The following is a 25254-nucleotide window of genomic DNA, read 5'->3' on the forward strand; positions in this document are numbered from 1 at the left end:
AGTCATTACAGACATCGAATAGGGTGTTTCATGTTAAAATCACTTTCTTCAGAAATTCATTCAGTGCTACTTTGGATATTAGGAAGGCCACTGGCTCTAGGGAAAGAAGCTATTGAGGGGATTATCATAAGGCATTGTGTGTTTATAAATGCTTATTTCTATCCCCAGTTCATCAACTCAGGATCCAGCAGTGTAATACAGAAGCCTGCTACAAGATATAAGGTATGTCAGAATATTTGGAGCAACTCTAAAGATTAAAATGTTACTTGGTGCAAACAAACAAAAAAAGAAATTATTGCTGGGCAAACTTTTTTGGGGAAAAAAACTTTTCCAAATGTTTAAATAAAAAAAGTTAATTTAATTTTTGTAAAGATATGCTCCAGTGCATCCTCTGTGCGTGGGTGTTGGAGGAGGATACAGTGTGAGCAATAAGACTGTATACAGGGATAGATGTGAGAGTTACCATGAAATAAATCATTTCAAGCTATCTCAACGAGCATATATAACCAAACAAAACTCCAGACAACGTCTTACTCCGTCACCCAGGCTGGAGTGCAGTGGATCATCACAGCTCAATGCAACCTGGAACTCCTGGGCTCAAGTGATCCTCCAGCCTCAGCCTCCCAAATAGCTGGGACTGTGGGTATGTGCCACCACACCTGGCTAATTTTTTCATTTTTTGCAGAGATAAGGGTCTTGCTATGTTTCCCAGTCTGGTTTTGAACTCCTGGCCTCAAGGCATACTCCTGCCTTGGTCTCCTAAAGAGCTGGGATTATAGACATGAGCCACTAGACCTAGCCACCAAACAAAACTTCGACCCTGAGAGTCAAAGCATTGGGAAGGAAAGAAATGTAATTAGGATAAGATTAGAAAATTAGTGCCTAGTTAAGGAGAATGGGTAAGACAAAATAATGTGTGAAAAGAGAATTGCCTTCAGCAAAACCAGGTCTAGGAAATATCAATTAGGACACAAACCAGATATCATGACAACACCTCTAACAAAGGATGGTCCTTTTTCTTTTAGAACTTCCCTCCTGCCTCCCACAGCCCCCTTGTGATTAGGATCGCAGCTCTGGAGGCAGATGGCCTGAATTTTCCAATTCTGACTGCCCTACTAGTGCCTGTGTAACCCTGAGCAAATACTTTACTCTGTGCCTCACTCACCTCATCTAAAAAATAAAATGTGGTTAGTAATAGTAACTACCTCAAAGAGTTGCTGTGAGGATTAAATTAGTAAGTAAGCATAAAGAACAGTACCTGGGGCCGGGCACAGTGGCTTGCACCTGTAGTCTCAGCACTTTGGGAGGTCAAGGCAGGCAGATCACCTGAGGTCGGGAGTTTGAGACCAGCCTGGCCAACATGACAAAACCCCTTCTCTACTAAAAATACAAAAATCCGCTGGGTGTGACGGCGCACGTCTGTAATCCCAGCTACTCAGGAGGCTGAGGCACGAGAATCACTTCAACTCCAGAGGCAAAGGTTGCAGTGGCGCTGAGATCCCGCCACTGCACTCCAGCCTGGGTGACAGAGTGAGACTCCGTCTCAAGAAAAAAAAAAAAAAAGAAGAGTACCTTGCACACAGATAGCACTCTGCTTATCAAAACCCGCTGAGGAACCTGGTCTCTACTAAAAATACAAAAAATTAGCCGCGCGTGGTGGCGGGCGCCTGTAGTCCCAGCTACTCCTCGGAGAGGCTGAGGCAGGAGAATGGCGTGAACCCTCGGCTCCTGCAGTGAGCCGAGATTGCGCCACTGCACTCCAGCCTGGGCGACAGAGCGAGACTCCATCTCAAGAAAAAAAAAAAAAGAAGAGTACCTTGCACACAGATAGCACTCTGCTTATCAAAACCCACTGAGGAACCTGGTCTCTACTAAAAATACAAAAAATTAGCCGGGCGTGGTGGCGGGCGCCTGTAGTCCCAGCTACTCGGAGAGGCTGAGGCAGGAGAATGGCGTGAACCCGGGAGGCGGAGCTTGCAGTGAGCCGAGATTGCGCTACTACACTCCAGCCTGGGCGACAGAGCGAGACTCCGTCTCAAAGAAAAAAAAAAACCCCGCTGAGGAAAACAGGGTGCTTTCAGGGATTGGTAAGAGAAGAAATTGAAATTTTATTTCATATTTCAGGTAAAGGTCCACCTATTTTTTCTTTCAATAGAATAGGGTCAGAGCGGTATGAGAGGCCATTTTTCTCAGCCCTAGATTGGAAGTTATAATTATGGGCATTAAGTTATTGCACTTTTTTTTTTTTTTTTTGAGACAGAGTCTCGCTCTGTCGCCCAGGCTGGAGTGCAGTGGTGCAATCTCAGCTCACTGCAACCTCCACCTCCTGGTTTCAAGCGATTCTACTACCTCAGCCTCCCAAGCAGCTGGGACTACAGGCACCTGCCACCACACCTGGCTAATTTTTGTATTTTTAGTAGAGACGGGGTTTCACCATATTGGCCAGGCTGGTCTCTAACTCCTGGCCTTGTGATCTGCCCTCCTCGGCCTCCCAAAGTGCTGGGATTACAGGCGTGAGCCACTGCACCCGGCCTAGTTATTGCACTTTTTTTAAAACTTCTATTCCCAAAGCAGCCACTGTTAATATCATTTTTCATTCTAGTCCTTTTTCTAAGCTTTTTTTTTTTCTAATTTGTTTGCAAGCAGAGTGAACATGTGACTTAGAAGTCATCTGGTGTTGCTTTTCCTCAGAAAACCTAACATCCCCGGAGATATAAGTACAGATGACAGCAAAGCCCATAAAGCCCCCATGTGATTTTGTAAACTCCCAGAACTGGCATTCTCATAGTTTAGTTTCTGTATTGGTGCATACTGTCCCAAATTTGCTCCACAACACCCAAAGAAGCAGGTGTGAATACACTCAGCCCCTTAACTGATTTTCACAAAAACTCACAAAAAATTTTGGGTTTTTTTACTTGAGGATTGGTGGGGGAAGATTATGATTGTAATTTCCAAGTTCCAGTTATGACCTAGATCCCTTTGTAACTCTTTCCCTAATCCCCGTCACTCTGTATTCTGCCCTTCTTTTTCCATCTCCCCACTCCACCTCAATCAACCAATCTATACATATATATGTGTGTGTGTGTGTGTATATATATATATATATATATATATATATATATATAATTTGCTGAGTGTCAGGCATGTTCTATGTATGTAGGATGCATCAGTGAACAAACAGATGAAAATGTATTACCCTTAGGGAGCTTACATTCTAATAGCAGGATAAAAGCAATAACAATAAACAGGACAAACAGGGAAATAATATAGTATGTTAGAAGGTGATAGGTGTGATTAAAAAAAGAAAACGTAATCAGGGCTGCCATAGTTTTGTCTTGAACATTTGGATGGATTCAGTTGGGAATCTTAGACATGAAGATATTTAAAGCCAGGAGACTTGTTGAGACCTCCAAAGGAAAGAACACAACAAAGATGAAAAGAGAAACAAGAACTGAGCCCTAGGGCACTCCAACATGAAAAATAGAAAAAAGGGGAGAAAATAATAATTTTTTTACTTGAAAAGTTTCTTGGTTTAATCATGTTCTAAAGAGTAAAATATTGTATCTTATTCATGTGCATGTTTTCAAGTTAAAGCAGAAAATAAATGTAGAATATATGTTTTTGTTTGAGTTTTTTTTGTTGTTGTTTTTTGCTTGTTTGTTTTTTGAGACAGAATCTTGCTCTGTTACCCAGGCTGGAGTGCAGTGGTGCAATCTCAGCTCACTGCAACCTCTGCCTCCCAGGTACAAGCAATCCTCCCAACTCAGCCACGCAAGTAGCTGGGACTACAGGCACCCACCACCACGCCCTGCTAATTTTTGTATTTTTAGTGGAGACGTTGTTTCATCATGTTGGCCAGGCTGGTCTTGAACTCCTGACCTCAAGTGATCTACCCACTTCAGCCTCCCAAAATGCTGGAATTACAGTCATTAGCCACTGTGCCCCACCAGAATATATGTCTTTTGTGCCATAATTTTTAAATTGTTTTTTCAAATAACATACATTAAGTAACTCCCTTTTGGAGTGCAGATATTTGAGTTCAGGAACTTTTTTCTGAAAACATATATATTTATTTTCATGTTAACCTGGGAAAGTATTTAGCTATCTATGTAAGTATTATCTTAATTGATTCTTTTTGTAAGCATACAACTCAATGGTTTTTAGTATATTCACTGATACGTGCAATTATTAACACAGTCCATTCAAAAACATCTTCATCACCTCAAAAAGCAACTCTGTACCCCTTGGCTATCCCATCCCCAACCTCCCATTCTCGCCAACCTTAGGCAACCACTAATCCACATAGGGTCTCCTTATATTTTCCTACTCCAGACATTTCATTAAAAATGAATCACATAGTATGTAATTTCTTGTTAACTGGCTTATTTCACTCAATATATTACTGTAAAAGTTCATTCATGTTGTAGCATATATCAGTACTTTATTCTTTTTATGACTAAACATTTCTATACACCATAACATTCAAGCTGAGAGTCAAATCAAGAATGCAATTGCATTTACAATAGCCACATTGTAATAAAATACCTAGAAATACATCTAACCAAGGAGGTGAAAGATCTCTACAAGGAAAACTAGTTAATACAAAATACTGCTTAAAGAAATCATATATGACACAAACAAATGGAAAAACATTTTATACTCATGGATTAGAAGAATCAAAATCATTAAAATGGCCATACTGCCCAAAGCAATCTACAGATTCAATGCTATTTCTATCGAACCACCAATTATCATTTTTAGCAGAATTAGAAAAAGTATTTCTAAAATTCATATGGAATTAAAAAAGAACCCAAATAGCAAAAGCAATCTTAAGCAAAAAGAATAAAGCCAGAAGCATCCACATTACCTGACTTCAAAGTATACTACAAGAGTATAGTAACTAAAGCAGCATGGTACTGGTGCAAAAGCAGGCACATAGACCAGTGGAACCAAATAGAGAATTTGGAAATACATCTACACACCCACAACCAACTTATATTCAACAAAGTCAACAAAAATAAGCAATTGGGTAAGGATTCTCCATTCAGTAATGGTGCTGGGATAACTGGCCATCCATATACAGAATAATAAAACCGAACCCTCAAAAGCAATTGCAACAAAAACAAAAATTGACAAATGGGACCTAATTAAACTAAAGACTTTCTGCACAACAACAAAAAAGAAACTATTAAACTAAACAGACAACCTGCAGAATGGGAGAAAGTATTTGCAAACTATACATCCTACAAAGGACAAATACTCAGAATCTATAAGTAACTTAAACAATTCAACAAGCAAAAAACAAATAACCAAATTAAAAACTGGGCAAATGACATGAACAGTCACTTCTTAAAAAGAAGACATACAAGCAGCCAACAAACATGAAAAATGCTTAATATCACTAATTGTCAGGAACATGTAAACCAAAACCAAATGAGATACCATCTCACCCCAGTCAGAATGGCTATTACTAAAAAGTCAAAAAATAGATGTTGGTGAGAATGCGGACAAAGGGAACACTTATACACTGTTGGTGGAAAAGTAAATTAGCTCAGTCCCTATGGAAAGCGTTTGGAAATTTCTAAAGAACTAAAAATAAAACTACCACTTGACCCAGCAATCCCATTACTGCATATACACCCAAAGGAAAAGAAATCATTTTACCAAAAAGACATATGCATTTACATGTACATCACAGCACTATTCACAATAGCAAGGACATGGGATAAATCCAGGTGCCCATCAATGGTGAATTGGGTAAAGAAAATGTGATATATATATATATATATATATATAAACACACACACACACACACCATGGAATACTACACAGCCATAAAAAAAGAGTGAAATCATGTCCTCTGCAGCAATATGGATGCAGCTGGAGGCCATTGTCCTAGATGAATTAACGCAGAAACAGAAAACCAAATGCCAGTGGGGTTATAATAAGTGGGAGCAAAACGTTGGGTACATATGTACATAAAGATAAGAAAATAGACATTGATGAATGCTACAGGGGGAAGGCAGGAAGGAAGAAAGTTTTAAAAACTATCTCTTGGGCCGGGCGCGGTGGCTCACGCCTGTAATCCCAGCACTTTGGGAGGCCGAGGCGGGTGGATCACGAGGTCAGGAGATCGAGACCACGGTGAAACCCCGTCTCTACTAAAAATACAAAAAATTAGCCGGGCGCGGTGGCGGGCGCTTGTAGTCCCAGCTACTACGGAGGCTGAGGCAGGAGAATGGCGTGAACCCGGGAGGCGGAGCTTGCAGTGAGCCGAGATTGCGCTACTGCACTCCAGCCTGGGCGACAGAGCGAGACTCCGTCTCAAAAAAAAAAAAAAAACTACTTCTTGGATACTAACTGGGTGATGGGATCAATCATACCCCAAACCTCAGCATTATAAAATACACCCAAATAACAAACCTGTACATGTGCCCCCTGAATCTAAAATGAAAGTTGAATTTTTTTAAGAACATGTGAATAGATACTGTTTTATTTCTATAATTTATTCAGAAATAAATCTGCACACCCACAACCAACTGGTATTCAACAAAGTCAACAAAAATAAGCAATGGGGTAAGGAGTCCCTATTCAATAATGGTGCTGGGATCACTGGCCATCCATATACAGAATAATAAAACTGGACCCTCTGAATGCCTTTTGGGTTTTCTTTACCGCCAAACTGCCCTGGTTAGAACTTCTAATACGAGGTTGAATAGATATAATGAGAGCATATCTCACTGTCTTATTCCTCATGAAAGCATTGAGTCTTTCGCCAATAGGTGTGTTAGGTGTGGATTTTTATTAGATGCTCCTTACCAGGTTGAGAAAGATCCCATCTATTCCGAGTATTTTGAGTGTTTTTATCATAAAACAGTGAAGGATTTTCACCAAATGCTTTGTCTACATCAATTGAGATGATCATATATGTGTTTTTCTATTTTATTGATATAGCATATGACATTAATTGTATAAGATAAAACCAGCCTTGCATTTGTGGAATAAATCGCACTTGCTTACAGTGTACAAGCATACCTCGTTTTATTGTGCTTTGTTTTATTGCACCTCACAGATAATGAGGTTTTTTACAAACTGAAGGTTTATAACAACACTGCATCAAGCAAAGCTGTTTCTTCAACATCACGTGCTCACTTCATGTCTCCGTGTCACCTTTTTGTAATTCTCACAATATTTCAAACTTTTTTATGATTATTATATTTGTCATAGTGATCTGTGATCAGTGACCTTTATGATTATTATATTTGTCATAGTGATCTGTGATCAATGACCTTTGATATTAACATTGTTATTGTTTTGGCATATCATAAACTATGTCTATATAAGATAACAAATTTAATTGATAAATATGTGCATTCTGACTGCTCTACCAACCATCCTTACCCTTGTCTCTCTCCATCTCATTGGGCTTCTCTATTTTCTGAGATACAACAACATTGAAATTAGGCCAATTAATAACCATACAATGGCCTCTTAGTGTTAAGTGAAAAGAAGAGCCACACATCTCTCTCTTAAGTCAAAAGTTATAAATGATTGAGCTTATGAGGAAGGCATATAGAAAGCTGAGATAGGCCAAAGTTAATCCTCTTGCACCCAACAGTTAACATAGGTGTGAATATAAAGGAAAAATTGTTGAAGGAAATTAAAAATGCTGCTTGAGTTAACACACAAATGATAAGAAAACAAAACAAGCTTGTTGCTGATGTGGAGAAAGTTTTAGTAGTCTGGACAGATCAAATCAACTACAGCATTCCCTTAAGCCAAAGCCTAATCCCTAGCAAGGCCCTAATTGGCTCTTTTCAATTCTATGAAGACCGAGAGAGATGAAGAAACTTCAGAAGAAGAGTTTGAAGCTAGCAAGGTTGATTCATGAGGTTTAAGGAAAGAAGTTGTCTCCATAACATAAAAATGCAAGGTCAAACAGCAAGTGATAATGTAGGAGCTGCAGCAAGTTATCCAGAAGATCTAGCTAAATTAATTGATGAAGGTGGCTATATTAAACAACAGATTTTCAATGTAGACAAAACAGCCTTATATTGCAAGAAGACGTCTTACAGGACTTTCCCAGCTAGAGACAGACAGACAATGCTTGGGCTCAAAGCTTCAAAGGACAGGCTGACTCTCTTGTTAAGGCTAATGCAGCGGATGACTGTAAGTTGAAGCTAATGCTCATTTACTATTCTGAAAATTCTAGGGCCCTTAAGAATTAATCTACTCTGCTTATGTTCTGTAAATGGCATAAGAAAGCATGGATAACAGCACATCTGTTTACAGCACGATTTACAGAATATTTTAAGTTCAATATTAAGAACTACTACTCAGGAAAAAAGCTTCCTTTTAAAATATTACTGCTCATTGACAGTGCACCTGGTCACACAAGAGCTCTAGTGGAGATGTATAAGATTAATGTTGTGTTTTCATGTCTGTTAACATAACATCCAATTTGCAGTGATGAATCAAGGAGTAATTTGTACTTTCAAGTCTTGTTATTTAAGAAATACATTTTGTAAGACTACAGCTGTCATAGCTGGTGATTCCTCTGATCTCGGCAAAGTAAATTGAAGAGCTTCTGGAAGATTCACCATTCTAGATGACATTAAGAGCATTAATGACATACAGGAGGAGGTCAAGATAGCAACATTAGCAGGACTTTGGAAGAAGTTGATACTACCTCTCATGAATAACTTTGAGGGGTTCAAGACCTCGGTGGAGTAAATCACTGCAGATGGGATGGAAATAGCAAGAAGTGAAGCCTGAAGATGTGGCTGAATTGCTGTAATCTCGTGATAAAACTTTAATGGATAAGGAGTTGCTTCTTATGGATGAGTAAAGAAAGTGCTTTCTTCAGGTGGATTCTAGTCCAGTGAAGATGCTATGAACATTGCTGAAATGACAATGAAGAATTTAGAATATTACATATGCTTAGTTGATAAAGCACTGTCAAGGTTTGAGAGGATTGACTCCAGTTTTGGAAGAAGTTTTATGGTGGATAAAATGCTGTCAAAAAACATTGCATACAGCAGAGGAAACTTTTGGGAAAAGAATAGTTGATGGGTGCAGCAAACTTCATGTTATCTAATCTTAAAAAATTGCCACAGGCACTCCAACCTTCAGTAAATGCCACCCTGATCAGTCAGCAGCCAGCAACATCAAGGCAAGACCCTCCACCAGCAAGAAGATTACAGCTCACTGAGGCTCAGGTGATCATTAGCTTTTTTAGCAATAAAATATTCTTAAATTAAGTACATTTTTAGACATAAAGCTATTGCACACTTAATAGACTACAATAAACTGTAGCATAACTTTTATTTTTTTTGGATGGAGTCTCGCTCTGTCCCCCAGATAGGAGTGCAGTGGCCAGTGGCACAATCTCGGCTCACTGCAGGCTCCACCTCCCAGGTTCATGCCATTCTCCTGCCTCAGCCTCCCAAGTAGCTGGGATTACAGGCGCCCGCCACCACGCCCAGCTGATTTGTGTGTGTTTTTAGTAGAGACGGGGTTTCACTATGTTAGCCAGGATGGTCTCGATCTCCTGACCTTGTGATCCACCCGTCTCGGCCTCCCAAAGTGCTGGGATTACAGGCGTGAGCCACCGCGCCCGGCCAGCATAACTTTTATATACATTGGGAAATTAAAAAATTCATCTGTTACTTTATTAAAATATTCATTTTATTGCAGTGGCCTGAATCTGAACCTGCAATATCTCCAAGGTATGCCTGCAATATTCCTTTTTCTGTGTTGCTGTATTAAGTTTACTAACATTTTGTTGAAGATTTTTGTGTCCTTGTTCACAAGAGATCATGGATTTTAGTTTTCTTTTGTTGTGATGCATTAGTCTGATTTTGATCTCAGGGTAATAGTGGCCTCACAGAATGAGTTAGGAAGTGTTCCCTCCTCTTCTATTCTTAGAAGAGTTTGTGAAGAAGGTAATTCTTTAAATATTTGGTGGAAGTCACCACTGAAGTAATCTAGGTCTGCCCTTTTCTTCATAGAAGATTTGATTATAAATTTAAATATCTTAATTTTTTATAGTCTATTCAAATTTTCTATTTCTTCCTTAGTCAGTTTTAATAGTTTGCATGTTTCTAGGAACTTGTCCATTTCAGCAGGTTATCTAATTTATTGGCATATAATTGTTCATAGTATTCTTTTATAATCACATTTATTTCTATAAGGTTTGTAGTAATGTTTCCACATTCATTTCTGATTGTACTAATTTGAGACTTCCCTATTTTTCTTTAGTCTCATTAAAGGCTTTTCAATTTTGTTCATCTTTCAAAGAATCAATTTTTGTGTCCAATGATTTTATCTATTGTTTTTCTATTTTGCTTGTAAATAATTTTTGCTTTAATCTTTACTACTTTATTTCCTTCTGCTTTCTTCAGGTTTGATATGTTTTTTTTTTATTTTCATTATCTTAAGATGGAAAGTTATGTTACTGATTTGGGGTCCTTCTTCTTTTTTAGTATAGGCATTTACAGCTATAAATTTCTATCTAAGCACTCATTTAGCTGCATCCTATAAGCATTGATATGCTGTATCTTCATTTTCATTCATCTCAAAGTATTTTCCAATTTTCTTTTTATTTCTTTTTTAATCCCTTGGTTATTTAGGAGTATGTTGTTAATTTCCACATATTCAGGGTTTCCCAAATTTCTGTTATTAATTTTAATTTTGTTCCATTGTACTTAGAGAAAATACTTTACTATTTCTAGTCTTTTAAAATTATTAAAATGTGTTATGCCCTAAACTCTGGTCTATTCCAAAGAATGTCTCATGTGCAGTTCAGAAAACCATGTATTCTTCTGTTGTTGGGTGAAATGTTCTATTGATATCTGTTAGGTCTAGTTGGCTTATAATGTTGTTCAAATCTTCTATTTCCTTGTTTATCTTCTGCCTTGTTGCTCTACTCATCATTAAAAGTGGGTCATTGAAGTCCCTAACTACTATTGTTAAATTGTCTATTTCTTTCTTTGTTTCTGTCTGGTTTTGCTTTGTGTATTTCAAGCCTCTGTTCTTAGAAAATATATGTTTATAATTGTTATCTTCCTGATGAGCTGACCTTTCACCATTAAAAAATGTTCCTCTCTATCTCTAGTAGCATTTTTTTTTTTTTTGAGACGGAGTCTCGCTCTGTTGCCCAGGCTGCAGTGCAGTGGTGCAATCTTGGCTCACTGCAAGCTTCGCCTCCCGGGTTCAGGCCAATCTCCTGCCTCAGCCTCCCCAGTAGCTGGGGCCACAGGCGCCCGCCACCACGCCTGGCTAATTTTTTGTATTTTTAGTAGTGACAGGGTTTCACCGTGTTAGCCAGGATGGTCTCGATCTCCTGACCTCACGATCCACCCGCCTCAGCCTCCCAAAGTGCTGGGAATACAGCCTTGAGCCACTACGCCTGGCCAGCATTTTTAAAATATATTTTGTCTGGTATTAGTATAGCCATTCTAGCTTTCTTGTGTTTGTTCTTTGGATTACAAATATTTTTCTATTTTTTTGTTTTCATTCTTTTTGTGTCTTTGAATCTAAAGTGCGTCTCCCATAGACAGCATGTAGTTGGATCTGGTTTTTGTACCCAGTCTGACAATCTCTGCCTTTGATTGAATTGTTTTTATTAATTCACATTTAATCTTATATTGAAATAGGTTTGCATTTGACATTTTACTTTTTCTCCATGTTTTATGTTTTTTGTTTCTCTATTCTGCCTTGACTGCTTTATTTTTTCTTGCTAAGTGGATATTTTCTAATGTAGTATTTTAATTTTTAATAATTTTTTACTATATATTTCAGTTATTTCATTAATTGTTGCTCTAAGGCTCATCATATTTTAACTTATCAAAATATGCTTCATATTTATACTAGTTTAATTCCAGTGAAATATAGAAACATTATCCCTATATAGCTCTATTTCAATACCTCTTTATGTGATATTATTGATGTATTACATCTATGAATGTTACAAACACAAGATAACATTATGATTATTACTTTATATAATTCTATCTCTTTTAAAGAAGCAAAGAGAAGAAAAGGAACAAGTATACATTTACAGCTTTTGTTATTTACCATTTATTTATTTACCATTACAATTTATTATTTACCAGAAATTTTTTATTTATAATTTCTTGTTCTCCTCATTTGTTCCTGTGGGTTCAAGTTTAACATCTAGAGTAAATTCCTTAGCTTAAAATACATTTGCTCCCCTCCTCCCACTTTTGCTGTTATTGGCAAATATATTGCATTTCCATATGTTATAGACCCAACAATACGTTATATACATATTGTTTCATATGATTGCTTTTTAAATAAGTTAGTAGAAGAAAGAGGATCAATTTGCATTTACACTTTCTTTTATATTTGTATAATCTTCTTTTGTCAGTGATCTTTATATTTTCATGAGATTCAAATTACTATCTGGTCACTTGCTTTCAGTCTGAAGAATTTTCTTTAGTATTTTTTGTAAGGCATGCTAGCAACAAATTCTTTCAGATTTTGTTCATCTGCAAATGTCTTTATTTTGTTTTCATTTTTGAAAGATACCTTTGCTAGAAGTAGGATTCTTGGTTGATAGGTTTTTTTTTTCTTTGAACCCTTTGAATTTGTTATCCCACTACCTTCTGGATTTCAATGTTTCTGATTAGAAGTCAGCTGTTAATCTTATTGGAGTTCCCTTGTACGTCTCAAGTCATTTTTCTCTTGCTGCTTTCGAGATTTTCTCTTTGTTGGCTTTCAGCATTTTTACTGTGATGTGTCTACTTGTGGATTTCTTTGTGAGTTTCTTCCTTGGGATTTGTTGAGATTCCTAGCGGGTATAGATTAATGGCTTTGAATAAATGTGGAAAGTTTTCAGGCATTATTTCTTTGAATATATTTTCTCCTTCTTTCTCTTTCTCCCCTTTTCTGGTACTTTCATTATGTATATGTTGTTGTCCTTAATGGTATTTCACATTTCTCTAAGTCTCTATTCATATTTCTTCATTCGCTTTTCTCTCTGTTTTTCAGGTTGCATAATCTCTATCAATCTATCTTGAAATTCACTAATTCTTTCTTCTGCCACTTCAAATCTACTGTTGTGCCACTCTAATGAATTTTTTTATTTTAGCCGTTATAATTTTCAACTCCAGAATTTCCATTTGGTGTTTTAAAAATGATTTATATATCTTTATTGATATTCTCTATTTGATGCAATATTGTTATCACACCTTCCTTTACTTCCTTAATCATGGCTTACTTAAGTGCTCAAACATCGTTATAATGACTATTTTGAAACATTTGTTTATTAAATATTATATCTGGTCTTTCACAGTTTTTGTTGCCTACAGTTTATATCATCTATGGGTCAAACTTGCCTGTTTCATTGCCTGTTTTATATTGTTGCCTATTATATAATTGTTTTGTTGGAAACTGGGCATTTTAGATAATATATTATAGCAACTCTGGGTACTCATCCCCCACACCAGGACTTATTGTTATTTACTTGATTAGCAAAAAACTCTCTGGGTTGTTTCAGTGAAGTCTATTTCTCCCTCTTCACTGTTAAGCTTTGATGTTGCCCCTTATAGGGTGCAGGCTTGTGATGCCCACAGTCACCCTGGGATGACATTTATCTTGGAAAGGCTCTCTTTGTCTCTTTCCCTAACCATACCCAGCTGTTACACTCTACTAGTGCTTGCTGGTTGTTCTGAGGCAAAAACTGCTTCACAGACTGACCCAAACAAATTTGAGCTCCTTTGAGGGGACAGCTCCCAAAATCAATGTTTGAGATTTGTTCTGACTCCAAAAGGGCTCTTCCTAGCTTTCCCTTTTCCCGTTTCTCTCCGGGAAAATCGTGGGCCTACAGTTTAGCCTGTATCTAAAATGTATCTGTGAACACCTACCAAGTGCCTTTTACCACAACTTCCACTGTTTTTGAGAGTACTTGTAAGCCTAAACTTCTCCACATGCTATAAATGAAGTCACCTCCTTTGGGAACAGAGTGGAGATTTCTATTCTATAGCCTATTTCTCTCCCAAAGTCTCTGAGCTAAGGATCTGGTGCAGGGGTGAGGAAGTGGGCAGGGACAATGGAGTCTTTCTCTTTAAGAGTTGAGGGTTTGGTGAATGGGGGAGGGTACAGAAGCCCCAGTTCCTCTCAACTTGCCTCTCATGATGTGAAACCCTTACCCCAAAGCCAGAAAAAGGTCAATTAGAGCTCAGTATTCTCAGTAGTGCCACATCTAAGATAGAGTCTCCATCCCATGAGTAAAAGCTGGGTAGAAGAGATCACCCATCTCTTGGCTGCATTCACTTGGTACTTAGCCTCAGCATAAGTATTTAGGCAGGACCAGAAAGGCTAATTAGTTGGCCTACCCTTCCTGAGAAGATAGTATAGCACTCTGACTGGGGTCTTTGAGGAAAGGGAGTCCTATGTTTTTGGCTATTCCAACCTAGTGTGGTCTTGCTGATCTGAGAGGAGGGAGGGAAGCAGGTCTTGGTTCAGATACCATACCAGAAACTCTTAAAGCTTGTTCTGAGTAGATTTTCTTGAATGAATGTTCCTTTATTTGCTATATTCCATTAAAAAGGTTTACAGAGTACAGAGGTTTTAAATGATTAAGATTTTTGAAACAATTTTTACAAATTGGCTGGGGAGTTGGTTCAGAGTTCCTCCCATCCTTACGCTGGAAGTGGGACTCTCCAAAAATAATAATGCTGTACACTTAATTCTATAAATAATTTATTAGAATTTTTAGGAACATAGATACCTTCTTAAGTGATCCTGGTTCATAAGCCTCTCTATCCTCATTAATGGACATAGGATAAGTGTACAGAGGCATTCTAAGCATACCACAATCTGACTTTGTACTAACGATGAATCTTTTTAGTTGACAACTCCAGCAGCATAGTTCTACATATTCACAAAGCTAAATTTGAAAATCCTAATCACAGTATACTAGATTATTCATCATTTAGTACATGTCATGTATTAAATGTATTATTTATACATGACTAATACATGACATGTATTAAATGTATTAAATTTTATAAAATGAAATTTTATTAAATGAAATTGTTTGTAATTATGTCTCACCCATTAGATTAAAAGCTCCTTGAGTAGAAACCTGAGGTTTAGTACATTGTAGGCACTATATAATTAATGAATAAATATTCCCTCCGAAAAAAAATTATCCTACTAGCTTCTAGACAAATTTGAGATGGAGTCCTGATATCAACCTCTGTGATGATCAAAGAAAGTCAGATTTTTTAAAACTTTAACTTGAATGTTCTAGCCAGTAGGACAGACTGATTGCTTCAGCAACATCTGTTTATGCTGTCCATAACCAATTTTTCTTTGTATGTCTATTACAGCTTACTTTAGCAATTGTAATGAACAGCATAACTGTTTGTGTGACTACACTTGGCATAATTCTGTTAAGCAATGAGATTGCAACTTTTGCATTAAATGCAACTACATACAATTGGTCAAACGTAAGTACCAGTTTTAATAATAATTAGATCAAAATTGTAATATAAATGAAAAATTACGGTGAATGATGTATGTTGAAGTGAATAAGGCATAGAAAAGGCCACCAAATATGTCAATTATCTTTGGCATAGAAATGTAAAGATAAACTGTATTTTCTCTGCATTCTTGCTATAAGCACATTGAAAAATCAGTTTTTCTCAAAAATTTTGATGCACTATAAACCTCAAAGAGAGATTAAAATTATCATTAAGATAAAATGATAGAATACTTACAAAGACCTACCTGAAAAACAACTGCAGAAGTCAAACAGTTCAGAAAGGTGGCTGGATAAAAGAAAAACCTGCAAAAATTAATAGATTGTCTTTATACTAGAAATAACCACTTAAATATTGAAATTTAAAAAAACAATCAAAATAACAGCAAAACTATAAATGTTTAATAAGAAGCATTTAAAAAGGACTGAATACTTTGAAAAATTATGTTCTTGAATGCAAATTTACAAAATCATAAAATTGCAAGTTTCTGCAAATTAACACATAATTGTGATGCAATTCCATTTAGAATCTCAACAGCATTTTGGAAGTAATGCAATAAAATTACTCTAAAATACATATGGATAGATGAATAATTGCATAAAAATGCCAAGAAAGTCTAGAAGTTACATGATTGAGGAGGATCAGAGAATTTGCTGCACTAGATATTAAAACTTGTTATTAGGCTATTATAATAAAAATAGTACAGTATTTACACACTAAAAGGAAAATTTAACAAAGAACAGAATAGAGAGTTGAAAAATAAATCTAACTATAAGTGAACACATATTATTTTATAGGTGATAACATTACCAGTCAATAGAGAAAAGATGAAATTGGAAAAAAACAGTATTAAATCAATAAGCTATCGATTTCCAAGAAAATAATAATAGACACCTACTTTGTACCACATATAAAAATAAATCACATATTAAGTATGGGTACATAAAACCATTCAAATTAGCACAATATATAGAACTAATATATTATTTACATAAGCAAGAGAGAAAACCAAGAAGGAGGAAAGATAGACATTTTATGTCATGAATATTTGCATTTTTTATACAATATAGGCTGAGACAACAATAGCCTAAAGAGTTAAAATACTACCCCAGTGGGCTGAGGGAGTGGGGTCCCCACCCCAGGGTGTCAAAGAATAGGGCTGTCCCCTAGCAGACCCAGAGGACAGAACCACAGAGGATTATCCTCAGACCTTAAAAATCTAACAAAATTTTCTCTATTGGGTTTTGGACTTGCTTAGGTCTGCTGCCCACTTCTTTCTTTCTTATTTTTTCTATTGGAAATGGAAATGACTATCCTCTGCCAGTCCCACCATTATATTTTAGAAGTAGATTACTAGTTTTCTGGCTTCACAAGTCCACAGATAGTGAGAAATTTTGCCCCAAGATGAATCATCCTATAAGTGATGATTTATATCATGAATTTAGATGCTATAACTGATTTAGATGATGAAATTTGCGGATTTTTGATTTTATAATATTTAGGACAAGTTTGGACATAGAGTTGATTCTAGAGTGGGTTACAACTTTTGGAGATGTCAAAATTAGCTGAATATATTTTGCACATGGGAAGGACGTGAATTGAGGGGAACTAGAAGCAGACTGTTATGGGTTGAATTGTGTCACCAAAACATATATGTTGCAGTCCTAACCCATGGCACCTCAGAATGTGACATTTTGGGGGAATGGGATTATTCCAGGTACAATCAGCTAAATTAAGATGAGATCATACAGGGGTAGGTAGGTCATTAATCCAGTATGATTGGTATTCTTATAAGAAAGAAATTTGGACATAGGTACATAAGGAAGATGGCACTGTGTATTAGTCCATTTTTACACTGCTATAAAGAACTGACTGAGACAGGGTAATTTATAAAGGAAAGAGGTTTAATTGACTCACAGTTTTGCATGGCTCGGGAGGCCTCAGAAAACTTATAATCATGACAGAAGGCAAAGGAGAAGCAAGTACCTTCTTCACAAGGAGGCGGGAGAGAGAGCAAAAGGGGAACAGGTACAGACTTTTAAACCATCATATCTCATGAGAACTCACTCACTATCATGAAACAGCATGGGGGAGCCACTCCCATGATCTAATTACCTCCCACCAGATCCCTCCCTCAACATGTGGGGATTACAATTCGAGATGAGATTTTGGTGGGGACACAGAGCCAAACCATATTATTCCATCCCTGGCCCCTCCCAAACTTCATCTCCTTCTCACATTTCAAAACACAATCATGACCCCCCAGCAGTCCCCCAAAGTCTTAACTCATTCCAGCATTAACTCAAAAGTCTAAGTTCAAAGTCTCATCTGAGACAAGGAAATTTCCTTCCACTGAGCCTGTAAAATCAAAAACAAGTTAGTTACTTCCAAGGTACAATGGGGGTACAGGCATTAGGTAAATGTTCCCATTCCAAATGGGACAAATTGGCCAAAACAAAGGGGCCACAGGTCCCATGCAAGTCTGAAACCCACCAGAGCAGTTATTAAATCCTAAAGCTTCAAAATGATCTCCTTTGGCTCCATGTCTCACATCCAGGGCACACAGATGCAAGAGGTGGGCTCCCAAGGCCTTGGGCAGCTCCACCCCTGTGGCTCTGCAGGGTAAAGCCTCTGCAGCTGCTTTCGTAGGCTGATGCTGAGTGCCTGCAGCTTTTCTAGGTGCATTGTGGAGGCTGTCAGTGGATTTACCATTCTTGGGTCTGGAGAATGGTGGCCCTCTTCTCATGGGTCTAGTGGGTAGTGCCCCAGTGGGGACTCTGTCAGGGCCTCAACCCCACATTTCCCCTCTGCAGTGCCCTAGTAGAGGTTCTCCATGAGGGCTCTACCCCTGTCACAGGCTTCTTCCTAGACATCCAGGCATTTTCATACATCCTCTGAAATCTAGGTGGAGCCCACCAAGCCTCAACTCCTGACCTCTGTGCACCCACAGGCCCAACACCATGTGAAAGCCACCAAGGTTTGGGGCTTGCTTCCTCTGAAGCAACAGCCCAAGCTATACCTTGGCCCCTTTTAGCCATGGCTGGAGCTGGTGCAGCTGGGAAGAAGGGCCCCAAGTCCCGAGACTGCACAGAGCAGCAGCAGGGGTCCTGGGCCTGGCCCACAAAACCATTTTTTCCTCCTAGGCCTTCAGGCCTGTGATGGGAGGGGCTGCAGTGAAGATGTTTGACATGCCCTGGAGACATTTTCCCCATTATCTTGGCTATTAATATTTGGTTCCTTGTTACTTATGCAAATTTCTGCAGCTGGCTTGAATTTATCCCCAGAAAGTGAGTTTTTCTTTTATACCATGTATCAGGCTGAAAATTTTCCAAATTTCTTTGCTTTGCTTCCCTTTTAAACACAACTTCCAGTTTCAGATAATCTCTTTGTTCACACATATGTGAATATACTTCTAGAAAAAAACAGGTCACCTCTTAAACACTTTGCTGCTTAGAAATTTCTTCCACCAGATACCCAAATCATCTCTCTCAAGTTCAAAGTTCCACAAATCTCTAGGGCAGGAACAAAATGCCACCAGTCTCTTTGCTAAAGCATAGCAAGACTGACCTTTGCTCCAGTTCCCAAAAAGTTCCTCATCTCCATCTGAGACCACCTCAGCCTGGACTTCATTGTCCATATCACTATCAGCATTTTAGTCAAAAGTGTTCAACAAGTCTCTAGGAAGTTCCAAACTTTCCCACATCTTCCTTTCTTCTTTTAAGCCCTTCAAACTCTTCCAACTTCTGCCTATTACCCAGTTCCAAAGTTGCTTCCACATTTTCAGGTTATCTTTATACCAGGACCCCACTCCTGGTACCAATTTCCTGTGTTAGTCCATTTTCACACTGCTATAAAGAGCTGCCTGAGACTGGGTAATTTATAAAGTAAAGAGGGTTAATTGGCTCACGGTTTCACGTGGCTGGGGAAGCCTCAGGAAATGTACAATCATGGCAGAAGGCAAAGGAGAAACAAGTACCTTTTTCACAAGGAGGCAGGAGAGAGAGAGTAAAGGGGGAACTTCCACAGACTTTTCACCATCAAATCTCATGAGGACTCACTCACTATCATGAGAACAGCATGGGTGAAACTGCTCCCATGATCTAATCACCTCCCACCAGATCCCCCCTCGACACATGGGGATTACGGTTTGAAATGAGATTTGAGTGGGGACACAGAGATAAACCATATCACCATCTGAACATACAGGCAGAGATAGGAGTTATACTATTACAAGTCAAGGAACACCTGGGGCTACCAGAACCTGGTTGAGACAAGGGAGGATTCTCTCCTATATGCCTTAGAAAGAGCATGATCCTGCCAATACATTTATTTTGAACTTTTGGCATCGAGACCCATAAGACAATAAATTTCTGTTGTGTTAAGCCACCCAGTTTGTGGTACTTTATTATGTTGCCCTAGAAAATGAATACACGAGGATAATATGTAAGTACTCAATAAATTGAAAACATACTTAGTTGTTATGAAAATACCCAAAAATAATCATAATTGTGTGAGACTGCTAGGATAAGTATTTACTCCTGAATTTCTAAATGTTGATCTTACATAATTTTAAATGGTTAATGAATATGAAGATTTTTTTTTATTCAGATGGTTGGTATGATGCTTTTATAATATTTACTACTCTGCACCATCTTAGAGATGACCATTGTAATCATAATCATCCAGTGGGTTACAAGAGCATTTCATCATGAAAAACACACTGAAGAAAGTGAGTAACTTTGTTTCTGGAAGTCAAATCAAGATAAAGCCAGTTTATAATGAGGGCCCTCTCTGAGAGTTCAAAGTTTAGACTTGGCGAACAAGAGTGTTGCTTCAAAAGTAAGGTCAAGAGTATCTAAAAAAACATGATGAAATATCTTCTGCTTGATATTGTGTGGAATTGAAGTCAAACAACTTGCCCTGGCAAAACTATGTAGAAGTCTTTTAGGCTTACATCTCCCAGGAGATTAACAGAGGAAATATATAGGCTAAAAGGGTTTCAGAGATCATACTTGTGATATGGGGATACTCACTGCCATAAACCCAAAAATTCAAATTTAGTTCTGAAATGTTGGTTTCAGAATATCAAATGCCTTCAGAAAATAAACATTTTAGAGGACACTGAAAAGAGTACTTCTAGAATAAACCAGTAAGAACCTCCAAAAACCCATCCCTCAATAAAAGCAATGAGAATACTGAAAAAGTTGTCAAAATCAACTTTTTCAGAACTTTGGAAATTAGTCAAAGACCTACGACAATCTAATAAGCATTTATTCAAGTTAAATGGCCAAATCATGGTAAGGACAGTGAGCTCTATGGTATTGCAGCGTGCCCTATTCCCATCGTCTTACCCTATCTCCTCAGCAGCCTTTAAAAGTAACAACCTTGCAACCATAGTACCTGTGGAAAAAAAACGGCCTAACAACCACAGGAAAGGACAAAATGGGATTTAAGTGCCCCAAAAAAGCCCCATTCTCAGAGAATTGTTGTTAACTTGTCTGGCAGCTCCCCAGACATCCCCACTGGCAAGACTCTTTAATTTGATTTCATTCAGAACTCAGTCACTGTAAACAGCTTTTCTTTCTGGGATATTTGTCAGAGCAATCAATAGCATTTAACATCACACCTGCCTGAGGCAGAGATAACAGTTGTGCCAAACAAAAGGTCACATTTAAAAAAAAAAAATCTGAGCAGTAAGATGTCCATAGAATATTTTGAAATTATGACAATATCTGGAAACATAAAAGGTCACATGCATATGCAGGGATGTGTACATGCCAAGGAAAGACCTGAAAAATGTCCTAGCCTCCCACCTTGGCTGACCTGAAGAAAATCCAATTCAACCATTCAAGTTAAATGGCTGAATCATGGTAAGAACAGCGAGCTTTGTGGTATTGTAACTTGTCCTATTCCCATCCCTCATAACCCATCTCCTGCTTTTATGATAAAAGCAGGAAGTAATAGCTAAGGCAGAGTTGCAAACTCTCCCAGAGCTTTAAAACCTTACCCCAACACAAACACATGCAAACACGCACACACACAATCTCTCAGCAAAGTCTAGGAAACTTACTGGTTCAAAAGAATTAAGGAAATCTTTGTCTAATCACTAGCTGACCACTAAGTTAACAAAGCAGAATAACAAAGACAATGATACAATCAACCCCTAGAGGGCTATGATTCACAATGTTGCCACACTATATTATTTTAAATGTTCAATTTTTAACAAGTAAAAATATAAAACATGCAAGGAAACAGAGAAGTATGGCTTAAATACAGGAGAAAAAACAGTCAATAAAAATTTTCCCCAAAAAAGTCTAAATGTTGAGGTTACCAGAAAAAAAGGTATTTTAAGTCAGCAAGTATAAATAAGCATAAAGAACTTTTAGAAACCATGTCCAAAAAAACTAAAAGTATGAACACAATGCCTCACCAAAAAGAGAGTATTAATAATGACATAAAATAGAAACTATTTTTCCAAAAGAACCAAATAGAAATTGTAGAGCAGAAAATTACAATAACTAAAGTGAAAATTTTACTCAAGGGTCTCAACAGAAAATTTGAGCTGGCAGAAGAAATAATCCACAAACTTGACAGTAGGTCAACTGAAATTACCTAATCTATGAAACAGAATGAAGAAAAAAGAACAGAGCTTCAGACACTTTTGAAACATCAGCAAGCATACCAAAATGTGCATAATGGTGAACACATAAGGAAAGAAGAGAGAAAGAAAGAAAAAAATGGCACAGTGAGTTTGTGAAGAAATATTGGAAAATGTATAGCTGTAAAGACTATATTTTGAATAAGTATCTCAAATCAAAAACCCAACTCTCCCCCTTAAAAAATCGGGAAAAGAAAACTAAACCTAAAGTGAAAATAATAAAGACTAGAGTAGAACTAAATGAAATAGAAGATAGGAAAACAATAGAGAAAAACAATAAAACCAAAAGTTCCTTCTTTAAAAAGAATCCCAAAATAACAAACCACACTGACCAAGAAAAAAGAAAGAAGACTTAATTTACTATAATTATAAAGAAAGAACATTACTGACAATGTTATAGAAGTAAAAATATTGAACAATCATATGCCAACAAATTAGATAACCTACATAAAATGGACAAATTTCTAGAAATACACAAATGGCTGAAACTGACTCAAGAAGAAATAGAAATCTAAATACACCTATCACAAGTTAAAGAATCAAATTAATAATCAAAAACTTTCCATAAAGAATAGCCCAGTCTCAGATAGCTACATTGTGAACTCTACCAAAGGTTTAAAGCATTAATACTAGTTATTCACAAACTTTTTCCCAAAAAAAAAGAGGAGGAATAAATACTTCCCAACTCATTTTATAAGGCTAGCACTAGTTTGGTACTAAAATAAAACAAAGACATTATAATAAAAGGAAACTATAGACTAATAACCATTATGAATATAGATGCATAAATCCTCAAAAACTATTAACAAATGGAATCTAGCAACATACAAAAAGTATTATATAGCATGACCAGTTAGGATTTATCCGAAGAGTACAGAGCTCGTTCAACATATGAAAACTAATCAATGTATTCCACCTTACTAATAGAATAAAAGCCAGAAACCACATGATCACCTCAAAAGACATAGAAGAAGCATTTAAGAAAATTTAACACCCTTTTATGATTAAAAAAGTTGAAAAACTAGGAATAGAATTGAATTTTCTCAACCTAAATATGGGCATTTATTGAAAATTTATAGTTAACATAATACTTGATAAAGAGACACTGAATCATTTTCTTCTTAAGATAAGAAACAAGATATCTTGTCACTTATATTCAACATTGTACTGTAGGTTCTATCCAGGAAAATCAGGCAATAAAAAATGAAAGAATTTAGTTTAATCAAGGAAAAATTAAAACTAACACTTTTTACAAAGGACATTATCTGATCTGGTGTAAAATGCTAAAAAATCCATAAAAATCTAGTTGAACTAATAAATAAGTTTAACAAAATGGCAGAATACATGGCCAATATACAGAAACCAATTGTATTTTTGTATACAAAAACACAGTTACAGTAACATCAAAAGGAATAAATATACATATACTTCACATTTAGGAATAAATTTTTTTTCTTTTTTTTTTAATTAATTTTTTTTTGCACACAAAACAATAAACATTTTCTAAAAATACATACAAACAAAAAGATGCGTATCAAACATATTAGGAAGGTTGCACATGGGAAGTCGGGGAATAGAAATGGGGGGAATTTTTAAAAAGAAGTGAGACTCGTCTACCACAAACTCTAAAACATTATTGAAAGAAATTTAAGAAGATACAAACAAATGAAAATACATCCCATGTTCATAGATAAAAGACAATATTTGAAGACAATATTACGATGGTAATACTCCCCAACTTAATATAAAATTTAACACAACCCCTGTTAAATTACAGCTGGCATTTTTCAGAAATTGACAAGCTTACCCTAACATTCATATGAACATGGAAAAGACCCAAAATAGTCAAACCAATATTAAAAAAGAAAAACAAAGTAGGAGGTGTTAGGTTTTGAAGGGAAGGTAAGGGTTAAAGACACACATGTGGGGAAAAGAAAGAGAGATCAGCCTGTTACTGTGTCTATATAGAAGGAAGTAGACATAAGAGACTCCATTTAGTTCTGTATTTGAGATGCTGTTAATCTGTGACCCTACCCCCAACCTTGTCCTTGCATGAGACATGTGCTGTGGTGACTTAAGGTTAAAAGGATTTTGGGCGGTGCAGAATGTGCTTTGTTTACTGAGTAAGGAGAAAACCGCCTTTAGGAATAAGGTGGGGCTTGCTGGAGCAATACTGCTAAAAGGTTTATGGAGATGTTCGCATATACATCTCAAAGCACAGCACCGGTGATGGTAAAGATAATTATGAATAAATACTAAGGGAACTCAGAGGCCGGTGCCGGTGTGGGTCCTCTGTAAGCACAGCATCGGTCCCCTGGGCCCCGCTTTTCCTTCTCTACACTTTGTCTCTGTGTCTTATTCCTTTTCTCAAGTCTTTCGTCCCACCTCACGGGAAGCACCCACAGGTGTGTAGGGGCAGGCCACCCCTACACACACACACACACACACACAGAGGGCAGCTCAACAGCAAATGCAGGCTTTACATCCAGCATAAAACCTACAGAAGTGGGGAACCAGTGTAATGCCAGAGCCCACCGCTGCTTATAGCCTGGGGGTACTTATAGGTATGGGTGGGAGGGGTCTAGGCAGTATGGCTTGCTACCCAGCAGGATATTGGTAAGATGTTCCCATGATGAGGTGGTTCTGGCCCTCGGTTTGGCAGAACGTCATCATGGTGTTCCTTGGACCTTTGCCCAGCAAGATATAATAGGGATGTTTCTTTAGTTGGGCCTTTGTCTGCCTTGTGGTCAGGTGGTTAGGCAGAATGTTTCTCGTGGCCCGAACTCCTGTGAAATGTTTCACTTTGACCAAGGTCTGCAAAATAGCAGGGAGTTTACAAAATGGTGCAGTTTGGACTAACGAGAAGGCTCGCACTTCCTAGTCTCAAAAGTTACTAAAAAATTACAGTAATCAAGAAATTGTGGTGTAGCAGGATGAGCCGTGGACAAAACTTCACAGACACTGAGATAGTGAAGGAAGTAGCTGTAATCATCTGGAAGCATTGGCAGACTAGCGTCTTAAAATCCGAGCTTGTTGAGTGCACAATTTCTGTCCCTTTTAAGGGCTCACAATGCTAAAGGTTTT

General features: G+C 37.4%; 1 non-coding gene across 1 annotated transcript in view; it reads left to right on the forward strand.

Annotated features, from left to right (window-relative positions):
- Positions 1-25254, forward strand: part of LOC100590908 — a 106472-nt gene that overhangs the window by 78501 nt on the left and 2717 nt on the right. Inside the window, exon 6 of the transcript XR_004029586.1 lies at positions 169-222. This is a non-coding gene — a transcript (uncharacterized LOC100590908). The remainder of the gene's footprint in view (positions 1-168; positions 223-25254) is intronic.

Source organism: Nomascus leucogenys, chromosome 4, assembly GCF_006542625.1.
Source record: "Nomascus leucogenys isolate Asia chromosome 4, Asia_NLE_v1, whole genome shotgun sequence".
Taxonomy (NCBI): Eukaryota; Metazoa; Chordata; class Mammalia; order Primates; family Hylobatidae; genus Nomascus; species Nomascus leucogenys.